Raw genomic sequence first — 25,468 nt, forward strand, 5'->3', positions numbered from 1 at the left:
CCAGAGGCATTTAAGGTATTTAAAGATGTTGGTATATATGTTGCTAAACTTTCCACTTTAGAACAGTTCCAGTCTTTCTCCTAGTGTGTGTAATGTGTCAGTGCCCTACATCATCTCAACCACTGAGGATCATTCAGATTTTTAAACAATTGACAGTTTTATAGGTAAAGCAGGGTAACTCACTGCCAATTTGTATTCCTTTGCTTAATAACGAAGTTAAGCAATTTTCATGTATCAATTGATTAATTTTTTCTTTTCTTCCAAATTGTATGTTAAAAACTCTTTGGCATTTATTGTATTAATTCTTTCCTTATCTGATCCCATATCAAACATAGTTACCCTTTGTAGTTTATATTGAAAATACTTTTTGGTTGTTGGTAAATTATGTTCATGGATATTTCATTGCATAGAAGCTATAGCAAAAATTTTTCCAACATTTTGATAACAGAATCTATCAATCTTTCCCTCGATGGGTTCTGCTTCTGGCATTAGGCTTAGAAAGGCATCCCCCACTGCATGATTATATGAATATTACATGATTTATGCTGGAAATCAGATTTTTTATCCACATGGAATTTATATTTATGTAATATATGAAGTGGAGCTCTAATTGTTTCCTTTCTCCCCAAACACTTAGTCAAATGTCTCAACTCTACTTGCTTTTCTTGTATTGCATTTCTTTAGATAACTTGATTTTCTTTTTGTCAGATTCATGTTGCCTCTCTAGCTATCCAAGTCTTCATTTAGGTCCTTCATCAGAGTTGAATCACTTGTTCAAATAAGTCCATGATAATTTTACTCTTTCCCTATTTAATTCCTATATCTTGTGGTCATTGAATATGAGATATTTTTCCATCTATTTCCTAATAGTTTATTTTTTGTTAATATACTTTTTATTCTTTGCTGAGTACCTTATTGACCATTTTCATGATTTTATAACATTTATTGGTTGACTTTTTTGAGCTATTTTCCTGATAACCAGTCATTATAAACTAATACTATATATTCTTTTCCTTTTTGTATTTGCTTCTGTTACTTCTTTTTTTGCACCAGTACTCCTGTTAGAATTTCCAAGCATTCTTAAATATGTAAATGTGCTTATTTCCCTTTTTTTGTCATTTGCTGTTTTAACATCTATCAAAATGATCACCTGGCTTTCCCCCTTTCATCTATTGACATTGTTCAACATCTCTCAAACTGAGTTGTAAAGCACATTATTTCTAGTATTAAAAAAGGTTTTATGGGGGCGGCTGGCTGGCTCATTCAGTGGAGCATGCGATTCTCACTCAGGGTTGTGAGTTCAAGCCCCCATTGGGTGTAAAGATTACTTAACAAAATAAAAATCTAAAAGAAAGAAAGAAAGAAAGAAGGTTTTATGTTCAACCAAGTTTGGAAAGAGTGAAAACAATTTCTCCTTGTATATGAACAAATTAAGGCTGTGAGGATATTTGTGGGCTGGAAATTTCTTTGACTTTGTTTAATTCAGCTATACCCCTTTTTCTTATTCCATCAGACATTTGAGATATGTTCAACTAATTGAGGATATTACTAGAAATTCCAATATTAATCATTGAATTTCTGAAATTTATAGTGCTGAACTAAATTTTCTATTTTATTTAGGATATGTGAATTAACATTTACAAATGAGCATGCAATGGGTTTTGTTTTTTCCCTTTGTGTGTTATTTCTATTAGAGTTAGGTATCAGGATTATTCTAGCTTTCTAATATTAATAAGGAAGCTTTATGTCTGTTTATAAGATCAAAAGGGGTTTAAATAGCCAAGAAATAATCTTTTCGTTAAGATCTGAACAAACATGACTGAGAAGTAGCTCCCTTGAGGCCAGCAGCTTTTATGTTTTGACAGCTTCATCTTTTTCTTCCATGATTATTGTTTAGTTCAGAATTTTTTCCTCATCTTGCTTTAATTTGGTTTCTTATTTTTCCTAAAAGTTCATCAATAGTCATGAAAATTTCAGTTTCTCTGCAAAATATTTATTTCTTGAATTCAGAGATATGATCAATTATAAGTATCACCAGCTTTATATCAGCTTCTCAGGGAAAAAAATCTTATTAAATTAGATAAAAAACTAATTTACTAATTAACAATGGCATAAATTTAAATATACAATTGCAAAGTACTTTCTTTGGTGTCTCAAAGTTTAGTATGTGATTCTTTTTTCTCATTAACAGTCAAAAGGTTCTAATGAAAAATGTTTGCCTATGAGCAACTGATTGTGTAATATACCATGAGGATACTGTGGTTTTGTTTTTGTTTTTGTTTTTTTTTACAATCCAAGTGCTTGAATTTGAATAATGTATCACATTTAGGTTTAATAGTAAAGTTTAAGTAATATCAAATAATGTTAAAGTTTCTATCTCTACTTCTTGTTTGATAAACGGTTTGTTTTGCTTCTTTCCTTTAATTGAATAATGTCTAGTAGTTAAATAGTTTCTACTGAAAGTTAGTCAGTAACTTTTGACAAATATAATTCATTTCCTAAGTGATTAGCTTCTGTATGCACAGGTCATTCTAACACATTTGAGTATTGAAATGTGGCTGATATATTTGGAGATACCCAATGACCAAAACAAAGATAAAAGCATACATTAATAAGTAATATCATAAACCCAAAACTTAGGTTTTAAAAGACTACCAGTATTGACAAACCTTTGTCAAGGGTAATAAAGGCAAGAAAGAAAGAAGGCGCACATTCCTAACATTGAGAAGGACAAAAGAACATCAATACAAGACCTAAAGTTACTGACAAGGTGATGATACAAAATAATGAACAACTTTACACTAATAAATTTGATCACTCAGATGAAATGGAAAAACTCCTTGAAAAATAAACCCAAAAGATTTATCTAAAATAGCATAATATTAAGTAGAAAAGGTGAATAGTTCCATCTCTCACATAGAAATTGAATCTATAATTAAAAGCCTTTTTTTCAGAGAAATCTCCAGGCCCTAATGGCTTCAGTGACAAACATTTTAAAAAGAAATAAAACTAATATTATCTAAGTGCTTTCAGAAAACGTAGGATGAAGGAACATATCAAAACCTGTTTTATGAGGCCAAACCCTGATAATAAAACAGCAGGCATTAAAAGAAAGGAAAACAGTAAAGAAAAACTGGGAAAATGGCAAAAAAAAAAAAAAAAAAAGGAAAGGAAAATGATAGACCAATATCTATTATGTACACAGATGGAAAAATTCTTAACAAAATATTAGGAAATTAAATCAAAAAATGTATAAAAAGAATAACACATTATGACCAATGGGCTTTATCCCAAGAATGCAAAGTTTGTTTAACACTTGAAAATCAATCAATGTAATTCATCATCTTAATAAAGAAGAAAAACCATCCGATCATCTCAGTACATACGGAAAAAGCATTAAACATCCATTTATGACAATACCTCTCAGCAAATTAGAAATAGAAGAAAGCTTTTTAAACTGATCAAGAATATCTACAAAAAAATTGACACCTAACATACTTAGTGGTAAGAGACTGAATACCTTCTCCCTAAGTTTAGAAATAAGGCAAAGTTGCCCACTCTCACTCCTCATATTTAATATTGTACTGGGAGTCCAAGCTAGTGCAATAAGGCATAAAGATGAAATAAAAGGCATACAGAGAAAAGGAATAATTAAAATAATTTTTATTCATAGATGATATGGTTATATATGTAGGAAACTCTAAATGAATCTGTAAGAACAGCTGGAACAAATAGGGAATATAGCAAGCACACAGGATACAAGTCAATATACAAAATTAATTGTATTTCTATGTATTAGCAACAAGCACCTGAAAAACAAAATTTAAAAACCAATACCATTGGGGTGCCTGGGTGGCTCAGTCGGTGAAGTGTCTGACTTCAGCTCAGGTCATGATCTCATGGTTCATGGGTTTGAGCCCCATGTAGGGCTCTGTGCTGACAGCTTGGAGCCTGGAGCCTGTCTCACATTCTGGGTCTCCCTCTTACTCTCTGATTCTCCCCTGCTCATGCTCTGTCTGTCTGTCTCTCTCTCTCTCTCTCTCTCTCTTAAAAATAAATAAACATTAAAAAAAAAGTACCATTTGCAATAGAATAAAAAATTGAATATACTTACAAACAACATGTGAGACCTCTACACTAAAAACAGCAAACTACTGCAAAGAAAAGTTCAAGGTGACTTGTACCCTGGACATATTTCTATTCCTATGTCAATAGCATGCTTTATTAATTATTACCATTTTACAATAAGATTTAATATCATATAATTAAAGATTTCTAACTTTTTTTTCTTCAGTTGTCTTCTTTTTCAAGATTGTTTTGACTATTCTAGGTCCTTTATGTTTTCTTACAAATATTAAAAATCAATTTGTTAATTCTTACCAAAATGCCAGAATTTCGCATGGGATGGTATTGAATCTACTAGTCACTTTGGGAAAGATTCACGATTAAACAATAATGAATTCTGCAATACATTAATGTTGTATATTTTTGCAATTGTTGAGGTATTCTTCAGTTTCTCTCTGCATTGTTCTGTAGGTTTCAGTGAAGGGCGTGCATTTTAGCTTTCTTTCATTCTCTCTTAATAACTCCTTTTTCCAACAATGAGATAATAAGCTCTCAAAATCCGTTACATATTTTACCTGCTTGATCAATTCCTCTGGATAGAATCAATCCCCCATCACCGCTACCACACTCCTCCCCTACAGAGATGACTTCGTCATGCTACTTGGGTGCTGACAATCGATGCTGGGTTTCTCTCTGCGCAAAGATCCTCTGTTCCCTGCTTGGGCTTTGACACCTCATGCCTGGCCAGCCTCATATATACGTGCCTTCCTCACTCTGCTTGGGCCCTGACATTTCATACCTTGATTCCCACACATGAAAATGTCTACCTCCCGTTGTTGGGTTCTGATACTTAACATAGGGTCATCATCACCTAAAACACACACACACACACACACACACACACACACACACACACATAAAGACGCCCTCCAGACCGTACCTGGACTCTGATAACCTGTGGAGCTCCTTTCCCCTTTAAGCCTTCTCACCCTACTCAGCCTCAGTCCCTGCCACACTGTTCTCACATGTGGACACTCCACTAAATGGCTTTAATAGCTAATTGTTCTGGAAATGGAGAAAAAGGAAGAGAAAAGAACAAGATGTACTTTTTAATAAATTTATCTGTTGGGGTAATTAGCCATTTAGAAAAGGACAACATTGATGTATCCTTCAACTGTGTACTAGCATAGACTCTAAATTAATTAGAAATTTAAATTTGAAAAGTGAAATTACATATACACTAGGAGAAAACATGAACAAACTCCTCTATAGACTAGGAGTGTGGAATACATTCCTATGTGTGACTCAAATCCAGAAGCAACTTTCACATATGTAAAGTAAAAAAGACAAAAGGTCAACTGGGAAAAAAAAACACCACTGCTTATATCACTTCATGTATAAAAAGCTTCTAGAAATAGAGAAGAAAACTACCAATAAAACTTTGCAGGAATGGCTGATTCCAGGTCTGTGGCAGCAAACGTACAACATAAACCCTGACATCTAAGTCTTGAAAGTCAGGAAGTTACTGAAAATCACTGGGGTCATATCAGAAGGACTCTAGAGCTGACTTTAATTGGCTTCCACTGGTCTCAAAAATGGAGTAATTGAACCATTGATAAGGATAATAATGCAATGAGTTGAATCCTTTCAAACATGCTTAAATCCATGAGTTTATAGTGACATTTTGAAAAGAAAAACAAACTTATGATCACCATTAGAAGATGAAATTGAACCCCTTCAATCTGAAAACTGGTAAACAAAGAAAAAGAATTTATCCTGCACTTGCATACAAACTGTTAAGAATATAAATGTATACATACATATTCATATTCCATTAATGAGAGAATGTTCTTTATATGAGAATTCTAGCTGACAAATACAGAAGGAATGATAGAATTAGGAGTATCAACATTTCAGAACCCCTAATAAAAACTAGATCCAGGTAAAGAGTATCAAAGACTATGAAAATCATTTGGTGAAAAGCTAACAAAAAACTTCATAATGGACAGCTCAAGTTGACCACACTTGAATCTACTGATAAATTTTAACATAACACAAAAGAGAGACAATAATACTATGTGCCTCGTGATGTGATGTGAAAGGAAATACAAAATGCCAGCTATGAGATATTCTTGCCCAACATTGAACCTGAACCTATCAAGCCTCTAAGTACAACTGTACAGGAAACACAAGGGACAGAAAAGCATGTTAAACAATACCCTATTGACCTATCAGTGAGATCCAGGGAGTGGAAGACTACAGAAAAAATGACCCACTTTCTTCAAAAGATAAATTGCAAATAGAAATACAAAGGAAGAGGCAACTATTGATCAAGAGAGACACCAGGGATATATCAACCAATACACAATGGGGACCCTGGTTGGATTTTGATCCCAAATAGCCAACTGTGAGAATAAAAAAAAAAAACACAAAACAACCAACCAACAAACAATAAAAGCATTTATATGACATACTGGGAGATCTGAGCACTCATTGAGTAAGATACTAAAGTAAGATACAAAGGAATTATTCATCCTTTTTTTCTAGGTATAACAATGGTATTATGGTTATATTAAAAGGAAGAGTTCTTATCTTTTAGGATTAACACATTCATGGATGAAATGTTATAATACCAGTGATTTGTTTCAAAGTACTCTAGTATTTGGGGGAGAAATGGTAGAGGTACAGATGAGAAAAGATTTTCCAGGTGAATGATTTTCAATCATTCAAAATGATTGACGTTTGAGCCAAAAACATCTTGAGGGCTTGCTTATGTTGAGGCCAAACAGATACCTTAGGGGATATTTTTGGAGGTAGGTGCTACATTACCAGAACCCCTTATTCATAGCTATTAAAATTTGGCTATCTTAGCTTTTCAGTTACCTAAGAATTTATCTCAGTGATTAACACACACTATTTAAAAAAAAAAAAAGTTTATTTATTTTGAGAGAGAGGGAGGGAGAGTGCATGTGCGAGTGGAGGAGGGGTGGGGGGAAAGACAGAGAGACAGAGAGACAGAGAGAGGGAGGGAGAGAGGGAAAGAGAGAATCCCAAACAGGCTCTGCACTGTCAGCACAGAGCCCAATTCGGTGCTCAATCCCATGAACCATGAGATCACAACCTGAGCCCAAACCAAGAGTCAGACACTCAACCTACTGAGTCACCCAGGTGCCTCTAACACACACTCTTAATTGCCTTTTACGTCAACACTTTCTCCTATAGCACTAAGCAAACACTTGTTGTTTTTTTTTTAATTTTCAGAATTTTATCCCAGCTACAGTTCTCTTTTCTAAATCACAGAAGTGAAAAACACATCCTGGTGAGTCACTATTGTTTTAGTTTGTCTACTGTTGCCTACGTATCATAGGGCCCCTCTTTTCATCAATGCAATTTCTTTGATGAGCATTACTAAATGTTTAATACAATGCCTGCTACATGTCCAAGACTCACAGAGGTGCCTTAGGGAATGTGGAATAAGCAGAATCATAGTCCTTCCCTCCAATGAAATGGTGTAGGCAAAGTGCTTGGCACATCATAGGAGAGCGACAGAGGTTGATACCCTTCCCTTTCTGTGTGCCTGTTGTTCAGAAGGGCAGGGTACACAGTAATGGGACAGAGAGCGCAGCTCATATTCTCCTAGGTGTTGTATACATGCTGCCACCAAACATAGTATGCAAAATAAGGATCAACCATAACGTACCTGAAAAGCATCCTTGATTTTTCCCAAGACTCTGGCTGTTCTACTCAGTGTTCCAATGAATATCGCTTCTAAGGGGACATTTCGGCATCATCGTAGTTGGGGCTGAGGCTTTGGAATATTCATGGGAATGATTCTTTCTAAGGGGTCATTACCAACACTGTATTTATTCAACAAACGCATGTGTGCCTACCACGTGCCCAGCACTGTACTAGGTACAGCAATATAACAGAAAAAACCAGACACAATCTTCACTGTTCTATAGCTTGTGGTGCTGTGGTGAAGACAGATGTTTGTCAGATAGCCACATACACACACGTGTATGATCGCAACCTGTGACAACTGCTTTGAAATGTAGGTTTTGTTTTGTTTTGCTTTGTTTTTAAAATGTATAACAAAAGACTCCAATTTTCCTAAGCAGCTGGCTGGGAATCTGAACGCTTCACAAGATCTAACTAAGAGGTGGGATTGTACGGGGGCTGAGGGGTCCCTGGGGGTTGCTGGCGGTGTTGCAGGACTGGGATTGAAGAGCTTGAGACAGAAAGGACAGTCTGCGTGAAGACACTGAGGCAGAGAACAAGGAGGAGATGGCCTGGAGATCCTATTTCAGGCTAATAGGGAATAGGCTAACAGACTAACAGGGAAATATACTCTGCCCCTAACACAAAGAATAACCAACTCAGCTCAGCTATTAAATATCCACGGGGATGAGGAAATGCTGTGGGCTGATGAGCAGAGAAGGTTGCCATAGAACAAGAGTTTTAAGAGACCAGCACATATTCAAGGAAATGCTATTCACTCCTTTTTTTTTTCCCTTTTGTGTCTGTGACTCAAAAGGCAAGATACTCAACCTCTGAAACCCTCCAATTTCAGATGTTTACTGTCTTGAGGAGAAGCCAGTTGCTGAGAGCTGACAGAAACATCTAAGTCATAATTCTTATAGGAGAAGGGAGGAGATGATGCTTTCTTTAAACCACCAAAACAAATTTTAAATTCAAATCAAAATAGAAAAAGGATTTTCAGAGCTATCCCAAGCATTTGGACAAAAATCAGACTGAGGTAGGGAAAGGGGGCAGAACAAAAAGAATCTAGGAAACCAGCACTTATTGTGTGTTTGAATGCATGAATGAATCAATGCATGAATACTGTGCTGAGTATGTTTTATGTATATAGTATATAATATACATTTCTATGTATATTACATTATATACACACACACCACACACACACACATATGCGCGCGTGCACACACACACACACGCACACACACACACACACACAGTTTCTTTAGAATTTTCTTAGATGAACCTTTCCTGTAAGGTAGTCATTGTAGTTGTTATTATTTTTATGATCATTTTACTGACCATGAAAGGTAGCTGTTCAGGTTATCTGATAGACTATGTGCTATTTTCACTAAACCTCATAGGAACAAAGACAGTGTGAGCTTCCTCAGCTATTTCATCCTTGTCAGTACTGGCCATTTGGCTCAGTATAAGGGGCTGGCCCCGCTTTGCCCCTGTAACAGCTAACACCACACGGTACCCAGTGTCATGGTAATAAGAAGTGTTCTTCTCTGCCAAGGCCACTTGGGAAGCAGGTCTTTGCGTTCTCACAGTAGATACACTTCTCCAGTGTGCAGAAGAGACTGCATTTTCTGTAGATCCTGCCTTGCAAAGCATTTCGGTTCTCCTCTTGGGAAATGTATGTGCAGGCCAGGCTCTGTTTATGAGTCCTTTAATATCTTTGGAGAGTGTTTAGATTACAAGTTGAAAAACCGATTTTTTAAGCTGAAGTTAAGCCAGAATATTATCCCCTCAAGAGTGTCTTTTGTTAGAAACAAAACAACACACACACACACACACACACACACACTATACACAGAGAAAAAAGCCCACGCCACTAAGACTCATCATGGTCTTGCTGTATATTAGAAGACAGGCACTATTTCTAACAGGCAGTAGCCTCCTGGTCTCCTTGGAGACCACCAAGAGGAGCCGAGCAATGTGAAAGTCAGGAAGCTTGATGGGCAGTGGAATAACAAAGGCTGAGTATAGGCTCTTCAGGTGCAGAGCATTCCAGAGAAACAGCATGATTCAGATCCAGGAGCTATAATTTTGACTTTACCACTGACTGGCTAAGGAAAACTTGCAAGTCACTAAATCCTTTGTGGTTCAGTTGCCTCATCTAAAAGTTGAGGGGGAAAAGATATTGCTCCTTGCTTCCTATGCATTTATTATTAAAATTCTTAGGAATAAAGATGTCCTATTTTCAAAGTGATTCAATTTGGAAAGTCAGCAAAGGAGCCCAAGGATTTGGTGGTCATAAAACTATTTAGTATTTGGCCTTTCTGAGCCTCATATGTAAAATAATACCTAACTCAGAAGAGATCATGGATTTGGAACACAACATATCATCAAAGAGTAAACACACTGGCACCCAGTAAACATCTCCTATATAGCTGTTAATATAATAAGACAGAGCACAATGTAATGATTTTTAAAAGGCACATGACTGAGAAACAGACAAGCTTGGGTTAGATTCCTACTCTGCCTCCATTTGACATTGATACAATAATAAACCTTGCTGCTTGCATACCTTTACATGGGGAAAATAGTTCTATTGTGAGGATTAATTATGCAAACCATTTGGTACCATGTCTGATGCATGGGAAGAACTCAAGGAGGAGAGGTTCTGTCTAGACATCCATGCACTCACCCATCATGTGTCTGTATCTTACAGTGTAGCTTATCATATTCTGAAACACCTGTTTCTCTGAGACCAAAACATATTAGAAACATTGACCCAATGAATTCATGGGGCTGCATCCAAAGCTTAACCCTTTTCCAGAGAATAGTAAGATGAGAACATGCAACAAAATACCTCCTCTCCTCCTTGAAATACTACCAGATTGTTAAAGTAAGTGCTCTGTGCATACACTGTGCTATGGAGTGCACAAAAAGAAACATTTGTGATATTTGTGAGTAATTATTAACACTTATCATAGCTGCTACTTGACATTACTATCTCAGGTTTTTGCTATAATTTTGCATGCATTATTTTTTTTGTGTGTGTGAGAATTTGGCCTGTTATCTTTGGAGTTAATTGTGATGCTGTTATTAATTACAGACAGTATCACTGAGAGAAAACATGTTGGAGTTTTTCGTGTCCTAAATGTCTGAAATCAATTTATGAAGCCGGGACCAAGCCCCATGATCAGCACATAGTAACTGCTAATGTTCTCTTTCCCCTCTAACTTAATTTGGTTGTCAAGGAAAGATATGTTCCATGATTTAAGCCAAAGGATGGTTATCCAAACAGGTGGAGTCTCATCTCAGCCAGTATAATGGTCTGTCACACTTGCTTGGTTATATCTGGAGTCTGCGTAAATGGATATATAGTGCTATATATAAAATGTACTTGACTTAAAAACATTTCCACAAAGGGTTTCCTGTAAGGACTTACTCCCCACTTTCCTTAGCTTTATTAATCAAACCTTTTCCTGATTTTTACTTACTGAGAATTAAATGAAATTAAATTAACTCTTGGAACAAAAATGTTATCTGTTGCGAAAGATGACTCATTTTCAGATCCTGAAATTTCTATAACCATGTCACATGGTTTTACATTTAATACTGTTACAGCAGAAAGGTTAATTATAAAGATACATTAGTTTTGATATCAGTATTGAATTCAGCACCTATTTGGCAGAACTATGCATACAAGACAAAACGATGCAGTTCCTTCTAATAACAAAATGAAAACATGAGCTTTGATCTCAGAATATAAAATCCTAGAATAAACATACTCAGCTAATAATTCTAAAGATCCATATCAACTGTATCTGGTGGTATAGAATTTTTTTTACTAATATTTTTATTACTGCCTCAGCAAAGCATTTTCCCTCTAGACTATGTAATTTTGACAGCACACACAAAGTCAGGTGTTAAAATGATATTTGATAAAATGAGCTTCAAATGAGATCATCGCAAGTACAGAAATGGGGCTAAATAAATTGTATAAAGAATCAATAGTTAGAATGAAAGCCATAAATTAAAAGGATGGATTTTGCTGTTGGCACTAAAGTTTAAACCTGATGTATAGAATCTGAAACTAAAAGCAAAACATACCATTACTTAGTTCAGTGATTAAATAGGCAGCAGTAGGTTTAATCCCTTTGATTTAGCAACCTGAGAATGAACTCATGTTTACAAGGAAACCACTACTTAACCTATTTGTCTTTCTTGCTATCTGTGGTAGTATCTTAAAGATGGGGGGCAGAAAAAAATTGCTTAAAAGTTCAGAAGATAGTTGATATCACTGTATTGTATAATTGAAATTTGCTAAGAGAGTAGAAGTCCAATGTTCTTAGGCCCACCCCAAAAAGACAAATATGTGAGGTGATGGATGTGTTAATTAACTAGGGGAGAATCCTTTCACAATGTAAACCTATATCAAATCACCATGATGCACACTTTAAATGCTTTACAATTTTATATGTCAATTATACCTCAATAAAACTGAAATCAGAAACTGAGCTGAGACCCCCATTTACTGAATCCTTAAGTCAATAATGTAATAGCTTTAAATACCTATTCTGAATAAATGACTTTCTACTTTTTTTTTTTAGGAATTCTGAGTACCTGTGCTGTTTTAGCCCCCCATTCTCTGCTAAAGACTTTGCTTTGGGAAGGAGGTTTTAGAATATACAGCAAGACTTACTGCTCCACAATAAAACAATTATACAACTTCTGAGAAGTTGCCAAGAACAATCAAGAAAGATGTTGCTTTTTATGCAGAACACTCACTGAAGAATAGCTTTGCATCTTAGTCAATGTGCAGATTCTCATTATTTATTTAGATTTATCTGGCAGTGATTCTCTGAAGGGCTCATTAGAGTAAATTATTCCAATATCATGTTCATTTACAGACTCATGTTATTTACCCCAGGTTTATTTTCACATTTTTGCAGATTTTACACACTAAATATGTCTTGAATCTAGTCACATCTCTCCATCCCCACCACCATATGCATAGCCCAGCCTATCACTTTTCACTTAGATGAATGGAATTGCCTGTAAAGTGGGCTTTCCACCTCCACTCTTGCCTCCTCCACCTACCCTCTACTCCACAGCCCCCATGATGTCTTTTCTGCATAGAAGCCAGCTGACATTTTGACAAAAATTCCATTGAATTAGTAGATCAATTTGGGGAGTATTGTTATGTTAAAAATATCAAGTTTCTGATCCATGAATGTGGATGTCTTTCCATTTGTTTAGGTCTTTTCTAATTTCTTTCAACCATGTCTTATAGTTTTAACACTACAAGTTTTGTGGTTCATCTATTGATTTTACTCTTCGATATGTTATTCTTTTTGATGCTATTGTAAGTGGGATTGTTTTCTTAATTTCATTCTCAGATTACTTATTGCTGCTGTATAGAAATACAGTTTTTGTAGATTGATCATCCTTAACCTTACTTAACTCACTTAATAGTGGATTCCTTAGGATTTTCTATAGAAAATATATTCCTTAGGGTTTCTATATAAAAAATAAAGTCATTTGAAACTAGACATAGTTTTATTTCTTTCTTTGCAAACTGGATGTCTTTTATTTCTTTTTCTTGTCTAATTACGCTGTCTAGAACTTCCAGTGCAATGTTGAACAGAGATGGTAATAATGGTCACCCTTGTCTTGTTCTTTATCTTAAGGGGTGAAACCTTCATCATTTCACCATTAAGTTATGATATTTGCAGAGAGTTTCTCCTTTGAGAGATGATACCTTTGATGAGATACAGGAAATTCACTTTTATTTCTAGTTCGTTGAATTTTTTTTCCACAAAAGGGTGTTGAATATTGTCAAATGATTTTTCTCCATTGACACTGTCATGTAGTTCTTTTCCTTCTACATTATTCAGATTACATAAACTCTTGATCTATCTCAGGCATATGCACAGCCTCTCTGGTCTCCTTCCTTGGGGATAGTATGGTTTTAGCCAATTCTCTTTAACTGAACTGCCCATTAAGCTTCAAGCTGGTTACCACACCTAGCTGTTAGCCTCCACTAAATTAATTGCTAGCTGATTTCTCTACTGTTTTTGACAACACCTTTGGTCATACATTGCTCCACAGTCTGATCCAATTAAAGCTGGGTCTTTTGCAGGGGTAGTCTTTGAGGCTTGAATTACCCCCAGGAGGGCTCTTCTTAGCTATCTGTTCTCTGGTTTCCTCTGTTGTACTTCTAGCTGATCAACCATCTTCCTTGTTTTTATCAAGGACACTCCTCTTAATTGCTCATCTCTTGAGAACTCCACTGTTTTCATCAGTTCACCATCAAGTTCACCTCTTGAGAACTCTACTGCTTCCCCACACTCTGCTACAAATAAAGGGGTGCTTCTCCTGATTTCTTTATTTAAGCTGACATCACTTGTCACTCTATCCATTTGCCTTGCTTCATTTTTCTTCTTAGCCCTTACATTGACCCAATGTTACATTACATATGTGTTTACTTTATTGTCTATCTCCACCATTGGGATGTAAGCTCCCTGAGGGTAGCTTAATGTCATATACCTAGTTCCTAGAAGAATCCTTAGCATACAGTAGACATAATACATAATGGGTGAATATGTGATGCAGTGAATAGTGAAGGAATAAATGTCAACAAATACCACTATCTATCAAAAGGAAAAGGGAAAATGTACAGAGTTCAGTATTTGCATACAGATGACTATTCAGAAAACCTTTGAAGTCTATGATAACACAACAGTGTTGAGAAAATGAAAAGTAGAGTGGGATAAGCAGGTCTAACGCCCCAAATGAAGATGAACTAAAAAAATAATAATGATTATAATACTAATTACAATAACAACACAGCTAACACAAACAAATGCTTAAAGTGGACCAAGCCCTATGCTGTGCTTGGGTCCTTGATATCATTTAACATTCACAATGACACTTTGAGGGAGGTATTATTTTGCAGATGTGCATAGTGAACACAGAAAGGTTAAGGAGTAAACACAGGGCACAACTAGCAAATGGCAACATTTTGTGTCCAGACTGCGCAGTTAGACTTCAGAGCCTATTTTACTAAGTAAGCTGTACCACTCTGCCTAAACATACATGGTACTAGGAATGGGGAAAATGACCGAAAGTGAAGGAAATAAAATCAGAATCTTCAGAGACTCTAACAGCTGCAGATAAAGGTAAGGTCATGTTAATATTAATTCTCAAATTATTTTGGCTCATTACATTATTTCATGGAATATGACTTCAGTCTCCCATGAAGTCCACTTTCTGTAGCCCCCCACAAAAGTTCTGAGGGATTCCCCCGAGGTATGTCACTTGTCTCACAATAATTCCAATTTCTGCACAGGTATTCACCGGGTTTGCACCACCTCCTGCTGAACTTCCTGGTCTTCATGGGGGTCCCATGGCTACTCTGTGGTCTCCATCATCAATGCACTAATTCACAGGGCTAGAATCATAATGGTTAATGGGTCTGGAGCAGAAATGAAGACCATGCTCATGGCACTCACTCTGTGTTGCATTTTATCTATAGTCAGGGAAGCCAAGCAATGCTGGTCATGCCCAGTTCTGAGAGTGTTCCTTGTAAACAGATCTTTTACCCTCCATAGGATTTACAACCAGGCCCATGGACCCAATCTTGGGAAGATACTTGAAGTTGCATCCCATTGGCCCATTTTCAGCCTTTATATATTCATATAAACCTGCATGCAAGTCCTCCTTTCTCCTCTAAAACCAAAGCAAAAGCACTAGCACAGGTGTATCTATGGGAACAGATGTTCTTTAAGTGCTGTTTACTAATCATGATCAGTGTTGGATTTCAACACTGGTGCAGCCTCAGCTTAAATGGATCACCCTTCTTATCTCCAAAGCTGCTGCTCCTGACATTACATTCTATTTTCACATCTTGTTAATATTTCCAACTTGTATATTATCTTAAGTTTGTGGCACCAGGGAAGCAGCTAGAAAGACCAAAATGGACACATGCTGCTTGTCCTTTCTAGGGTTCTAGTTTCTAAAACTCACTGCTGAAGTGTCCTGTTCGGAATTGTTACTGACTATGCAAATGATCCCTTGGGAAAATGCCTCAGGCTACTGGAAGGGATTGCAAGAGAACGCAGTTTCCTTACATTGCATAAGGAGAGAGTAGGGTCTTAACTCTGAAGAATTAGAGCAATGTTAGCTCTGATGATAGAGTGTGGTAAAAACAATGTAAGTTCTGAAATTCGACACACTGGGTATAGAATCCTGGTTCTTTCATGTCAACTGAATTCAGTAAAGATGCATTGAGTGCCTACTGTATATGCCAGCTACCACTAGGCACCACTGACAGCAGCAAGTGGCGGCAAATCACTTTAAAATAGATAAAAATAGACAAAAGGATGTACTAGGTCAAGTGCAGTACAAGTTTCCTACTTATTTGAAATTAGATCAAGTTAATCAAAAGTTCTTAAGCTTTCACTGAATTTCTTCATCCATAAAACTGATGACCATAATACTTTAAAAGATTATTTTAAGGTTTGGAAAAAATATATCTGTATATATATGTGTGTGTATATACACATGCATGCTTATACACACACACAGAGAGAGAGAGAGAGAGAGAGAGAGAAGCAAACCCATATATCTTTACCAAGATTTGCCTTTTGTTAACAAAGTTAAATAACCTCTTGGAACATCTGCTGTAAGTCGAAGGATGCAGCATTTGCATCTATCTCCTCTTCTGTTTCAAGTTCCATTGACAGATGTGAAAAATGTATTTTAAAAGAAATAATTCCTAACAGTGATGGAAGAATATGAAAGTCTGCTATCAGTGAAGCAGAAGTCTTAAGGCATTGTAATTACAAAGGAATCAGAACTAAAAGAATAACCCAAAATACAGGTTAGAGACAAATGTCTCAGATGGAATCCCTTCCTCTCCAAAGAGAAATTTTAAAGTCAGAGTCCACAAATGCAGGTAAGGCAGCCAGCAGAGTAGTTCATTAAAGGTCTTCCTTCAAAACAGCTGGGCTGGTTGGGACCTACTGCTTCTCTGCTCACACTGCCCACTGGGGGTGGGGGGAGCCCTGGGGATACTGTGGGCTGGACCAAGAGGCAGAGCAGAGGTAGAGATAAAGCTGCACCTTTAGGTAACAGCCAGGAATTAAAAATGAAAAAGGAGCAGTAGATACCAGGCTTTTCCCATAGATAGAAGCCAAGGCATGAGTTTCTGCAGAGACAGTTCTCATACAGAGACCCTCAGAGAAGCATGTGGTTGAAGGAGAAATGAAGAACCCTACTCTACTCCCTTGGCCTTCTGCACACTCTGCCCAGCATCATCTCCAGACACCCCTCTAAACAAATACTACTAGTCCCACAGCCAGGACTTCGAGTCACAGCAGGGACACAAGAATGCTCCTTTGGGAATGAAATAGACTCCTAATCAACAGAGCTTTAAGTCTAAACCCTCAACTCAAAATAGGAACATAGAGTTTCAAATCTTCAAAAATATCAAGAAAACTAATAACATGAAACGGAGGCACTGATATGAAAACACAAGAAATACACAAGGAAGCAGAGTTAATGGGGGGGGGGACAACGAAACACATTAACAAAAGAAGATTCATTGCTGTTATATATCAAGACAGAGTTCCTGGAAATTAAAAAGAAAACAGTAGATGAATTAAATTGTGAAGTTGATATGAGTGATACATGAATTAGTGGTCTGAGAGACTGAAAGAGGAGTCTCCCAGAAGTCATTGCAGAGAAGAGTAGGCTGACATGTTTTGCAGAGGATGGCTCTGACTTTATGCAAAAAAAATTGTTATGTGGGACATTGCTACCATCAGCAAAGCTAGTGTTCACTTTGTGTTTGGGAGGGTGGAGACAGGAGGGGTTTGAGACCCCAGTCGAGGTGTGTTTTAGTACTAATAGGGTTAGCTGTGTATTTCACAGGAATTCATTTTATTTCATGTTGTTTCCTTCTCTATGTTAAGGTTTCATGTCTAAGAGAATGAAGGTATGAATCTGTCTGCCAATGTGAAGGGACCATCAACCTCCACCATCCACTGCTCAAAATGCTTTTCTAAGATCAGTGAGGCACTGTGTGGGATGGATGTGAAAGGCTTCCTGATATGAGTTGAACTATTTCTAAATATCTTCTGATGGATGACTGTAAATATAATCTATATAATCTGGAACTCAGAATAGCCTTCCTGTACCTGGTACCTATTGAGGAGGGGAAACAAAAGCAACATCTCTGCCAGGACTGGAAACTCAGTGGATATAAGTTGCAAATGTTGTGTTTTATTAGAGAAATTGCTAATTTTATGATAGCAACTCTGGACTGTTTATACCATGAAAAACTCATAGAGTGGTTTGCCACAATTTCATACCCTAGTGATGCCTCCACAGAGGTTATGAGAGTGTTATGTAAGATCATTAAAGCAGAGCCAGTTGGAGTGTGTGTCCCCAGTGAGCTTCCTGCCAAAACAGCCAAGTTAGAGACTTGTCTGAACCTGTGTCCCCAAGATAGGTATTATCTGAAAGAACTTTCTCTGATGTGATAAATATGTGCTTTCTCCCCAGACTTCGCTTATGTGAATAAAGGTGATTTTTTTTTATTATGGCAAAGTTTTCTAAAATGACTATGGCACAGAGAGTTTTAAAATAGATTTTACTACTCCAGGGAGCTTTGAGTAGCCAAAAAAAAGGGGTCACTTTATTTGGGGATATTTTGAGGAAAGAGATGAGAAATTGATCAGGCAATAGGTTTCAAAAATCTCTAAAAGTATAAGTTTTTGTGAGATCATTTTGTTTGTAATGATTCAGTTAAGGCAGGAATTGTTGACTGGCTTAACGAAACCCTAACATTTTAAATGAGTGAGCATACAGCTTAAAATTCATTTCAGAACAAAGTGCCCTTCAAGATTATAACTGGCTACAGGCATTCATACTTCCAGGCAATCTGCAGTTACTCAGGCAAATTCCTGAGGAGTGTGGGAGATTTTTATGCACTGTGGCTGGCAAGAGAACAATTGTGAAGCCCACTATGTACCAGTTGAATAGATGAGAGTCTTTGAGTTAAAAGAGAAATTTGGGGTGCCTGGGTGGCTTAGTCAGTTGAGCATCTGTTGGTTTCGGCTCAGGTCATGATCTCATGGTCCTGGGATCCAGCCCCCCATTGCCTCTGTCCCCCACACCCTCATTGGGTGTGTAGCTTGCTTGGGATTCTCTCTCTCTCTGACCAGCATTCAAATAAGATGTTTATTCTGGAAAAAACATTTAAATTAGAGGCTCTGTCCAGTTTATATACTCAAAGACAGTGCAGGGAAAAACATTTTTTTCAATCTGGTGAATTTCAGAATATCTGTACCTACTCTCTCACAATCTTCCTGGTCAAGAAGTCAGAATGTCAGTGCTTTACTGAAATGTCTGAGGTTGCCTAAAGAGTTTAACAACCGGATCAAGATTCCAATGATTTGAAATCTTTAGCAGTCTGAACATGTATAAAACTGGATCATATATTACACTCTCCAGAACTGCTTCAACACTTGTTTGCTCTAGAACTATGTAGCTAACTACAGTTGTTGTTGTTAACAGCATAAGTTCACAAACTACATCCCACAGGCCAAATCTAGCCTGCTGTCTGTTTTTATAAATAAAGTATTATTGGAACACAGCCATCTGTGTATTGTCTATGACTGCTTTTGACTCCTAACAGCTGATTTGACTGGTTGTGGCAGAGCTCATAGAGCTTGCAAAAGCCTAAAATATGTATTATGTGTCCATTTACAGAAAAAGTTTGCTAACCTGGAACTAAAGCATCCCATAACAGGACACAAGCTTCCTGAAGTGCTCATTCAAACGAGGGCACAAGAGTGCTGGAGAATAATGTGCTACAAAATATGAATGAGAGCATCACTGTGGACAACACTCAAACTAAAGTAGACTTTGTTGTGAGCCCATCCAGGGAAGATCCTAATGCCTGCTGGGGTCACTAGTGTGTGACCACCAAAGATACTGGCCACATTATGGAGTGTACCCACTGACATCCCAGTCCATTGGCACCATAGCTATAGGAGGTTTAATTCTCTGTATGTCTACATAGTTGTGATGCAGCATTGGCTGGTTGCAGACCAGTCTGTGCCACTGAGGAGGTGTGCCTTGGGCTACAGGAAGAAACCTGATGTAATGGGCATCATTTTTCATAAGTCCTACCCAAGCTGGAGAGCAGCCGCCCGTTCAGCAGCATTACCATCTGGATAGAGGCCAAGCAGGACCAAGATATACCACTTAGATTTGTATTTTCAAAGAAGGTGGACTATTTAATAAACAGAAAAGAAATGTGATTTATCTACGAAGGAGAGTTGTGGATTGACAGGTTTTCAGTGGAGCTCCCATTTTGTGTGGAGCTGGTATCAGATCCTAGAGGCCTGTTTTGAAGGGACATGCAGAGTGACTCAACATCCCTGCTTTCTGAGTCCTGAGGAGTTTTCTGGAATGTGGGATTTTCATGCTAAACTACGAAAGTTCTGGGCATACCAAGAAAAATTAGTTATCCTAGGGCTATTGCTCTTTAAAGGAAAGTTCTGGAGGAGAGTGAGGTCTGTATCATGGCAGTGTGAGTCGTTCCTTTTTTCTCTCCCCTTTGATTTACAAGTAATGGGGCATCCAGAACCAAGCAAAAGTGCCTCTGCACAGTATGCCAGGACACCTGGGACATCCACCCACATGTGCATCAAAAGTGGGTGGAGATACACAGATGATGCTCTGTATCCACGGGACTCATGAGCGTGGCCCACCCCCACCTGCCTCTAAGGGGGGTAGGGGGAAGTAACCTGGAGAGTACACAATTGGGCACTCATGGGAAATAGGGAATTTGTGGAGGGACAAGCCCACCTGATGGGAGAACTTGGCAAGCCTTTGGAGTTAGATAGAGACAATTCTGCAGTCAAAGAAAAGGGAGGAATGGGTGAGGCAGCCCCACTCCCAAGAGCTCACGCTGCCGGGGCCTGGGATTGTGCTGGTGGCAGCGTGGCAGCTGGGAGCAGCTACCTCTTCGGGCAGGGCAGAGGAGGTGGAAAAGTGATCACAGTGTGCGGTGTGGTCAGCCTGAGAAGAGAAACCAAAAACTTGTGTTATAGCACCACCTTCTGGAAACGAAAAGAAAGGCTTCTAATTGACCACTTGTTAAGCTGTTAGAATCCAAGAAAATGAAGCCTTCCATAAATAAGAAAGGAGTTTCCTGCTTTAAATGTGACAGCACAGGCACATTTCATCCAACGCTATGACAAATCACAGCAATATGGTATCACAAAAGGAAAATGATAATTCTCCAGGAATTCAACTCAAGACACGGACTACTACAATATAACCAATAAAGAATTCAAAATAGCCGTTATGGAGAACAAACTGATGGTTGCCAGAGGAGAGGGGGGTGGGGATGGGCAAAATAGGTGAAGAGGAATGCAAGATACAGGCTTCCAGTTATGGAATGAATAGGCACAGCATAGGGAATACAGTCAATGATATTTGCAATAGCATCGTATGGTGCCAGATGGTAGCTACACTTGTGAGCATAGCATAGTTTACAGAGATGTTGAATCACTGTGCAGTGCATTTGAAACTAATGTAACATAGTATGTCAACTATGCTCAGTTAATGAAATTTTAAAGCAAAAAACAAAACCAAAAATTTCCAAATAGCTGTTATGAAGAAATTCAATGAACTACAGAGAACTCAGGCAATTCAATAAACCCAGGAATAAAATTAATGAATAGAAGGACTACTTTACCAAACAGATTGAAATTATATTAAAAAAAACAACAACAACAGAAATTCTGGAACTGAAGAACTCAACGAATAAGATGAAGAATGCATTACAAAGCTTTGGTAATTGCACAGATCAGATGAAAAAGAAGAATAAACAATCTGAAGGATAGGGATTCCACAATTGTTCAGGTGGAAAGGAAAAGAGAACTAAGATTTTTTTTAATGTGAAGAAACCCTACAAGAGATATCAGACTTATTAGGAGAGCCAATGTAAGGATAAAGAGTGACTATAGTTGATAATACTGTATTGCATGTTTGAAAGTTGTAAAAGAGTAAATTTTCAAACTCCTCCTCACAAGAAAAAAATCTGTAACTGTGTATGGGGAGGGATGTTTACGAGACCTATTATGGTGATCATTTCACAATACATACAAATAGCAAATCATTACGCTGTACACCTGAAACTAATATAATGTTATGTGTCAATTATGCCTCAATAAAAAATGTAAAAATAAAAAATAAGTAAAGTCAGGAATGATGATGTTAGATGAACCCAATTTATAGTTGGGTTCTCTGACAAAAACACCCCCTTTAGCTGGCTATTTAATTGCCTGGGTGACATGTAAGAGAAAATAAATATATAGTTTTACATTTATATTTATATTTATATATTTAATATATATGTTTAATATTATCATAGCATGTCCAAACCTTGAGGTCCTATCCTAATGCCTATTATTAATGGGAGATAAATTCAGATTAATTTAGTTATGACAATTTACCTATCTGGATCACTGTCTTTCTAGTAATGAGGAACTGGAAGAGCAACGGTAGATACTTACTGATTTTATTTATGTTGGGTAACACTGTTTTCAGGAAAGCAGAAGCAGAGGTTCTTTGTAGGCTCCACTTCCTCAATTGGCCATGGAGACAGAAGTGTGAATAAGTGAAAAGATAGTATTTCACACTTCTCATTTACTTTTATTTTTTACTTTCATTTTTAAGAAAGAGAAGGGGAGAGAGAGCTTACAAGCGGGGAGGAGAGGGGCAGAGGGAGAAGAGAGAGAATCTTAAGCAGGCTCCGTGTACAGTGCAGAGCCCGACACGGGGCTTCATCTCAAGACTGTGAGATCATGACCTGAGCTGACATCAAGAGTTGGACACTTACCCGACTAAGCCACCCAGGCGCCCCTCACACCTCTCATTTAAATTGTCATGCACGTATAGGACACTTTGGGTGTGACAGTAAAGACTAAACATAATGGACATAATAATGGCCCTATCTTACAGGATTGCCTGAGGACTATATAACATAATGTGAGGAAAATACTTATTGAAGGCATAAGTGTTCAAAAGATGCTAGCTAACAGGTTTATTAATCATAATCATTAATGCAACTCTAACAGAATACCAAGTAATAACAGTATTTTTTAACAATAGCCTTGGGAAAGCTACCATAATATTCTGAGTTTTCTTTCCCAGCTATAAAATGAGACTAATGATTCCTACCCCTAAAAATTGCTGAGGGGATAATATTTTAAAAATTATGAAATTCTTATTTATTTATTTATTTAATTGAGATACAACTGACACATACCATTATGTTAGTTTCAGGTCTACAATATAATGATTTAATATTTGCATATATAGTGAAATTATCACAATAATTCTAGTTAATATCCATCAAACACATAGTTATGAGTTTTTTCTCCTTGTGATAACTTCTAAGATTTACTCTACTAGCAACTTTCAAATACACAATACAATATTAACTATTTTCCCTATGCTGTACAATACATCTCCAGGAATCATTTTATATGAAATTCTTTTTAAGTTTATTTTTTTATTTCAAGAGAGAGAGAGAGAGAGAGAAACAGAGAGAGAGAATGAGAGAGTATGAGCAGCATAGGGGCAGAGAGAGAGGGGAGAGAGAATCCCAAGCGGGCTCCTCACTGTCAGTGCAGAGCCTGATGCAGGGCTCAAATTCAGGAACCGTGAGATCATGACCTCAGCTGAGATCATGAGTCAGATGCTTAACCGACTGAGCCACCCAGAAGCCCCTATGAAAAATTCTTAACATTAGCCTGGAACATACTAAGCATCCATCCATCCATCCATCCATCTATCTATCCATCAATCCAACCATCCATCAATCTACCTGCTAAGCAAACATTTATTGAGCATAAACAATGTGTTTTGTGCTATTGGGCTAAGTGTTGGTCAGTCATTGTAGATAAACCATAATCCCTACTTTCATAGATTTCATCTTCTGATGAACTATAAATAAAACATAAATATTGGCTCAAATATGGCTTTATTAATGTAGATAAATTAAGGTTTTTATTTACAAGTTGGGAATGTTAGCAAATGAGAGATAGTGTGTGAATAGGAAGACTTGTGTACCAAGGCAAAGGAATTTAAAGACAAAGAGGTACCGCCTAGCAGAGTGCTGGCCAGTGTGATGAGACCTACAATGTTGCACAAGCAGTGGACAAGTTCCCCAGCAAAGGTGGAATCAAACTAATAGATTCTGGAGCTATGCTGCTAAATACATAAGTACAATGGTACAATAGATGATTGCTGAATAAATTAATAAATTCATCCTGCAAGAATAAATGCACCGTGGAGATGCAGTAACAAAAATACAGGACTAAAACACAAGTGTTGAAAATACAGGAAAACATGGAATGAATTTTTTTTTTAATGACAACAAAAATTTGGGGGCAGCTAAAGTAAAGGCCCACTATAACTGTCTCTTAAGTTTCTCTGGCAAGAGCTAGCCATTCTTAGGAGAATTCTCTGTACCTCTCACTTGTGGAGTGTTAAGTAAACAAGGAAACCATCACTGATGATGAGTTCCAGGCTAGAGCTCCATCAGGTAGGTAGGCTACCCGGAACTAAGAAGTCAAATCCACCCTCAACTACAGATAGCAAGCATAAGGTCCAAAGCAAAGCAGTCAAGAGCTAGATGGATGTAGAAATGGAAGGTATGCAGGGCACCTGGGTAGCTCTGTCAGTTAAGCCTCTGACTTCGGCTCAGGTCATGATCTTGTGGTCTGTGAGTTTGAGCCCTGTATTGGGCTCTGTGCTGACAGCCCAGAGCCTGGAGTGTGCTTCAGATTCTGGGTCTCCCTCTCTCTCTGCCCCTCCCCCGTTCACACTTTGTCTCTTTCTCAAAAATAAATAAACATTAAAAAATTATTAAAAAATAAATGGAAGCTAAGCAAAGAAATTAAGGTAAAGGTCAAGAGAAAATGTCTAAGACTATTTCTGTGAACAGGATTGGGATGTTTGAGGCTTATAATTGGGTGCTGGCCTGGCTTAGCCTGGAATAAAAGTTTTTGCCTGGTGATTCAGTTATTAGCTCTGTTTGGGGTGTGTGTGTGTGTGTGTGTGTGTGTGTGTGTGTGTAAATTATTGGTGAATAAATACATTGGAAATTGGAATTCTTCCCCCATGTTGTAACACTTCCTAAGTTACAATACCATTAGGTTTTCTTCTCTATGGGAGTTTAGTCTCCCTAAGTGTAGGGGCTCCTATTCTGCTTCTATTCTAGAAAAACAAGCTCTGCTTTAAAAATAGTACTGTAGGAGCACCTGAGGCTCAGTCAGTTAACATCTGACTTCAGCTCAGGTCACGATCTCATAGTTCGTGAGTTCCAGACCCTCATTGGGCTCCGTGCTGACAGTGCAGAACCTGCTTGGGATTCTCCCTCTCTCTCTCTCTCTCTCTCCGTCTCTCTCTGCCCATCCATTACTTTTGCTTTCTCTGTCTCTCTCAAAGTAAATAAACTTTCAAAAAAATAAAAAATAAAGATAGTACTGTAAAACTTGTTTCCTGAGAATTACATTGGCCTGGAATCTAGTCTTTTGTTGACAGGAAGTACAGATGTGTGGTGTGTTCATGTTTGCCCATAAAATTCATTTGTCAACCC

The sequence above is a fragment of the Prionailurus bengalensis genome, chromosome A2 (genome assembly GCF_016509475.1).
Source record: "Prionailurus bengalensis isolate Pbe53 chromosome A2, Fcat_Pben_1.1_paternal_pri, whole genome shotgun sequence".
Lineage (NCBI taxonomy): Eukaryota > Metazoa > Chordata > Mammalia > Carnivora > Felidae > Prionailurus > Prionailurus bengalensis.